The following is a 7,037-nucleotide window of genomic DNA, read 5'->3' as shown; positions in this document are numbered from 1 at the left end:
TCAGGTCTTCTGCCCATTTCTTCACTGGATCATTCATTTTTCGTGTATGTAGTTTAGTGAGCTCCTTGTATATTTTAGATACTAGCCCTTTATCTGATATACCATTTGCCACTATCTTTTCCTATTCTGTTGGTGGCCTATTAGTTTTTTTGATTGTTTCCTTTGCCTTGCAGAAGCTTTTTATCTTGATGAGGTCCCAGTAGTTCATTTTTGTTCTTGATTCCCTTGTCTCTGGGGATGTGTCGAGGAAGAAATTGGTGCGATTGAGGTCTAGGAGATTTCCTGCTTTTTCCTCAAGGGTTTTTATGGTTTCCTGTCTCACATTCAGATCCTTTATCCATTTTGAGTTTATTTTTGTGAATGGTATCAGAAAGTGGTCTAATTTCATTTTTCTACATGTTGCTGTCCAGCTCTCCCAACACCACCTGTTGAAGAGGCTGTTTTTTTTTCCATTGGACACTCTTTCCTGCTTTGTCAAAGATTAATTGGCCGTATACTTGTGGATCCAGTTCTGGGTTCGCTATTTTATTCCATTGGTCCATGTGTCTGTTTTTGTGCCAGTACCTTACTGTCTTGAAGATGGCCATTTAGGAAAGTGGATGGACCTTGAGGGTGTCATGCTAAGTGAAATAAGTCAGGCAGAGAAAGATAGATACCATATGTTTGCATTCATAGGTCTAACAGGAGAGACCTGGCAGGGGACCATGGGGAGAGGAAGGGGGAAAGAGAACGGGGAAGAGTGAGGGACACAGATCAAGGGAGACTACTGAATACTGAAGACGAACCATGGACTGACAGGGGAGGTGGAGGGAGGGAGGGGGTGATGGTCATGGTGGGGGGCACTTGTGGGGAGAAGCACTGGGTGTTATATGGAAACCAATGTGACAATAAACTATTAAAAAATATCTACAAAATAAATTAAACTTTTATTAATAATTTTCCCATGGGAAAAAATCTGAAATTGTTTGAATGATATAAGATGAAATATTTAAGTAGGAATCAAAATCAGGCTAATTTCTAACCTAGCCAAGCTGTAATTTTCATGACTATGGACATGACAGAACCTGATGATGAAATTAGAAAAATATTGCTATAGTTGAATACTTTGATGTTATTAATGCATGTTAGCTGAATTGATATTCTTGTAAATGAGCAATGAGCATGGCATATGAACATAAAATAGATTCTTTAGAAGTGTTATTAATCTTTTAACATGGGAATATTCTACATTAATCACTAATTTGAAAGTTGACTATTTTTATTTTGAAAAATGGGTTATAATTTTGCAGACTTTCAAAAGTCAATTATTGATTTTATAAAGGCATACTTAATGGAAAGGAAATGTGGTTTTTCTTTCATCATCAAATTAAACTCTTGGAATTTGACAAACTGGTCCAAGTTCCCATCTTCTTTCTCATGTGTTAAAAATTGGTAATATTTTTGACCACTTGCTCTGCAGATGAGAGTAATATCCTTCTCAGTTCGATCGATGGGGCAGACGGAGTTTACAGAGCTCCCTTCCTCTCCGCCATCTTGGCTCCCTCCCGACCACTTGCTCTGTATTATTTTCTTTAATCCATAGTAGAATCCTCAGAGGAGGAATTATTGTTTACAACTTTGAAGATGTGGACACTGAAGATGACATAGCTACCTACTATGAGGCAAAACTGGGATTTATCATGTATTTACCCTCTATGTTTTACTGGCATACATTAGTTTACAAGAATAAAAACTGATTGTGTCTTATCTACCTAAACGCCTGCACAGGCTTCCCATTTCTATTAGGGGCAAGACTCTGGGAAGTCTTCTTCTATGAACTGTTTGCCACCATCACTGTCATCCAGAAGAGATCAGAAGGCCTTGCTCTATGTTCCCATACAACGGTATTCCTATATGATGAATATCTTGTTATTTTTATTTTATAGCACTTGTCACAAATCCAGTTATATGTTATCTTTGTTTGGTTTATCTGTTTAATACTTTTTATTACCATACAATTTATTGTTACCTTTCAAGCATCTAGACTAATCTCTGGGATGCAGTAGACACTAAAGAATATTTATTGAAAGAATGAATGGAAAAGTAAAATTTATTTTAAATAACATTTAAGTAGAGCACCTTGGACTCCTACTCCATGTGGGAGACTACTTTATATAGTGACTCTTTGTTACTCCTCAGGATTAAATGTCCTTTGATAGAATGCTAGATAGAATTATTCTGGACTGAAGATTTTTCTTCATTCAATCATATGAAAGCAGGGCATTAATAGATCAAGTTTACTATACACATTTTGTATTTACTGGCTTCTTCTGGCATTACCAGATCAAGAAATATATAATTGTTCTAATCTTTGACCTTACAATTTTCTGGGGTTTATTTGTTGTATTTTTATTATGGGAATTTTATATACCTATATATGTATTTGAAAATTTTGATAAAAGTTCCCATAAAAAGAGTTCTCCTAAAAATCACTTTTATTATGGGGAATTTCATAAATATATATATGCATACATATGTATTTGAAAATATATATTATATGTACAATGTATACATTAGATATTATACACAATATACATTATATACATGAATATTATGTGGACTTTGAAATATACATATATATTTAAAATATACATATATATTTTAAATTTTATATAATAAAAATATAGATACATATACATATGCATATACATATCTATATACCATCTCATCATACCTATTTAAGTATGTATCTGTGTATGAAAAGGACTCTTAAATAGGATGCAACCATACCATTATCACAAAACTATAGTTCATTAATATCATCAAATACCTTGTTGGTGTTCACCTTTCCCCAGTTATCTTATATAATTTAAAAATTATTTTTCAGTTTATTTGAGTTGGGTTCCAAATAAGATCCATATGTTGCAATTGGTTGGTATCTCTTTTAAACGATAAGATTTCTTTCTATCTCTTTTATCTTCTTGAGTATTAGCTAGAGTCAAATAAATCATCCTTACCTTAGAAAAAAATAGTTTAGCTAATAATATTTAACCCAAAGTTAATTCCATGTACATATTGACCCTAAAGAATTGTTGGTCCTAGTAAATAACTATGAGTCCTAGTCTGGCATCTTAATGATTTAAAAATCAGATAAAATGATACTTTCCAAAATCCATATAGCCTGGTATCAGGCACTTGTAGGAAGGATGGAGGGAACAGAATTTTGTGAAGAAGAGAAAAGTTTCCCCTCCTATAAATTGAATAACTCTTCTCACCCAGCTTATTGTTTTGGCTATTCCATGGCTGATAGGAAAGACTAAAGAAAAATGTGGATTACCCAAAGAGAGAATCCTGACTGTCTCTTAGAATGTCGGAAGTTGATAGGATTTTTCTCTACTACTGGCTGAGAGTGTGAATGGGTGATGAAATAACTTAAAAATGCAGGCATAAATCCATCCAGCCCAAGAAGTTCACTGAAGGGCAAGATATAATTATTCTGAAAATTTCCTCCTCTGAGAACTGCATAAGTTTATTGATTGAGAGAAGGCAGAGTAAAACAAATATTTTCAAGAATATTTTCAAAAGAGCTCACATCATGGTGATTTTGAATATTGTGTATTTGCTTTGTCTGGATAGCTGACATCTCCTATTTTTCAAAATCTGAGTACAGCTTGGTTTGTGCTAACCAATCCCTCGTTGTGCCCATCCATTTGTCATGTACATGACTTTTTATCTTCAGATATCCCAAGGTTTCCCTTAATTCATTCTGGTTCCACAGTGCACTTTCCTTGATAAACAGAATCTGCTACTGACCTACTCTGAGTAGCTTTTCCAGGAGCAAGCAGCGAAAGGATGATGCTTGCATAAAAGCCATCATTTCCAAGACAGCCATGGAGGGTTACAGTTGTGGCTTTGAAACTGAGCAAAGAGATGTTTCCTATATAAGAATTAGATGCTGAGCAATGAGCAGTGAGTCCTAGTCAATTGTTCTTATACTTGTGAATCTTCCATTATGTTCTAAGTCAGTGGTTCTCAAATCTGGCTGCATATTATAACTATTTGTTAAACTTACAGCAAGATGAAGCAGTGATACATGAGTGTCTTGCACCAAAGAGTCTGATTTAACTGTTCTGGATTGGGCCTGGATTTCTATGAGTGTTTCCAATATAGAGCCAGAATTGAGCATGTTTGTTCTGGATGGTTTAGGCAGTGGCAAGCCATGCAGATGATGGCCTTGCTCACAGGAAACTATGCTGTGGTGTGAAAAAGGAGAATGGCCATAAACAGATGGATAAAATGAATCCATACAGTGCTGAACAGAGAGAATAGAAATAGAAGAAAAGGATAGAGAGGTACCAAGGGGGAGCTACTTCAGAAAAAATTGTCAGGGAAGCTGTCTTGGAGAAGGTGAGAATTGAACAGAAACTTGAATGAGTTTTTTGTGCTCAAGAGAAGAGAGGCAGAGAAAGAAAGATACTTCTTTAAAGATGGATCATAATATGTACATTTCATCCATTTTCTTAAGATCTTTATTTTTCTTAGCAAGTTACGTCCCAGGACTTTGAAATTTCAGTAGCTTCATTTTATTGGATACTTACTTTATGACAAGCACTGGGGACCAGATGAGTTAAGCACAAGAAACGTAATCTAGTGCTGCACAAATTAACATATTTGATTTAATATAACCTGGAGGTAATGATAGGAAGGAGCTCTTGACCCATCAGTGGGTTTCAGGCTCCTTTTAGCATATTCCAGGGACTACTCACTCAGCTTGTTTTCTACTTAGCACTACTTTCCACTCTAATATTTTTTGCCTTTCATATTTAAAAAGATAATTTTCAGTGAAAGGACTGACATACTGACCTTTGGGTAAAATTGATCAATTGAGTAATCTAGTATTAGAACACTTCTTTCTCTTTCATTGTGCTGCTACTATAGTGATTCAAAAAGAATAAGACCTAGTTCCTTGGACGAATATATATATATTTTTTTTAATACTTATTTTTACTTTTGAAAGACAATGACAGAGGGAAAACAGGGGAGGAATATATATAGAGAGAGAGACAGAGAGAGAGAGAGACAGAGAGAGAGAGTCAATAGCAGGTTCCAGGCTCCCAGCTATCAGCACAGAGCCCAATGCAGGGCTCAAACCCACCAACTGTGAGATCATGACCTGAGCTGAACTCAGACACTCAACCAACTGAGCCACCCAAGCAGCCCTGGATGAATATTTTTTAAAGGTTATTTATTTTCAGAGAGAGAGAGAGCAGGAGGGAAGGAGGAAGAGAGGGGAAGGGAGAGAGAGAGAGAGAAAGAGAGAGAGAGAGAGAGAGAGAGAGAGAGAGAGAGAGAGAGAGAGAGAGAGAGAGAGAAATCCAAGCAGGCTTCGCACTGTCAGCACAGATCCTAACGTAGGACTTAAACTTGTGAACCATGAGATCATGACCTGAGACAAAACCAAGAGTTGGATGACTAACCAACTGAGCCATCCAGGCTTCCCAGTTCCTTGGATGAATTTAAGGAAAAGTAGTAAAACAAGAACATGATCAATCACAATGCACAATGTAGAATTATATGTGCTATAATTATGTAGACAGAGTGTGGGTGAGTAAAATAGGAAATGAAGCACTTAAACCCTCGATAAATTTGTTGTTGAGATCTAGGATACATCAGGGCGCTAGTTCTGGCTCCATTCATACTGATTCCACATGATGGTGTAGCCAAGATGGAGTGGCTCTTGATGAACCTCACTATGTGGGTGATCAGTTAGGTCAGTAGTTGATTACCTGACATCTTGGGCAGGCTCATCTTTAATAATAAGTGTATTCATTCTGATTTTCTTTCTACATGGTCTTTTCTTGTTGCTGTGCATTTCCTTCACTTCAGAAGCAATTCTGGGTGATTTTTAATTGTTTGTTAACACCCCAAGGTAACATTCTGTGTTTGGCTTTTACAGAAACCATTAATAGGACGTAGAGAAATAAAGACAGATGAAAACACAAGCTGGATAATAATAGTAATTTCACAACACCTTTTCCCTCTGGGAGTTTAAAGCATCTTGTAAGATACAAAGTTACTGAGAATTCCCAGTGGGAAGGTGGCAAAAATCATAGTCTCCATTTAGAGAGGAAGTTTTCCCCGAGAATCTCTGTGGAAAAGTGAGGTGATATGATCATTTTACAGCTACTCTAAAATTATCCTTGAGGGAAGAGTCTTCTTGTGATAAACCAGACTTTCTACACAAGTGGCTACTAGTTATGGTCACATTCATTATTTATTATAACAATTGCAAACCATTAAATAAATATTTGCTATTATCAGTATCAGTCAGCATTTAGTTTAGTGATAAACTTCCAGATTTGATATTAACTATACATACTATAAAAGGTTTACCCAGCTTACTAGGAATAATTCTGTATTTAATATTTGATTCTGTTCTTCTTTGAATTGATTTTACCTTACCAAACTGACTATAAGAATGATGTGGGCAGGGAGCTATATCCTAATACTCAGCTTGATCTTAAAAATGTGGTACTTTTTCTTTTCTTTTTTTCTCCTTTATTGAGGTATAATGACACACAGGAATTGTATATATATTTATGGTGTATAACTGAATGCTTTGGTATCTGTATACATTATGAAATATCACCACAATCAAGCTAGTCAACATATCTATCACCTCATATAGTTAGCATTTTCTTTAGCTTTTTTTTGTGTGTTTCTTTTGAGGGTAAACACTTAAAATTTACCCTCTTAGCACATTTATAGTATAACAATAGTATTTTTTTTTACTGTTTATTTATTTTCAAGACACAGAGTATGAGCAGGGGAGGGGCAGAGAGAGAGGGAGACACAGAAGCTGAGAGCCCAGCGCAGGGCTTGAACCCACAAACTGCAAGACCATGATCTGAGCTGAAGTCGGATGCTCAACCAACTGAGCCACCCAGGCACCCCAAGTATAACAGTAGTATTGTTAATTGTATTCACCATGTTGTAGATCTCCAGAATTCATTCATCTTGCATAACTGAAACTTTGTACCCTTTGATCAACATTGGTA

This window comes from Suricata suricatta, chromosome 5 (assembly GCF_006229205.1).
Source record: "Suricata suricatta isolate VVHF042 chromosome 5, meerkat_22Aug2017_6uvM2_HiC, whole genome shotgun sequence".
NCBI classification, from domain to species: Eukaryota; Metazoa; Chordata; class Mammalia; order Carnivora; family Herpestidae; genus Suricata; species Suricata suricatta.
This window is presented reverse-complemented; position numbering follows the sequence as displayed.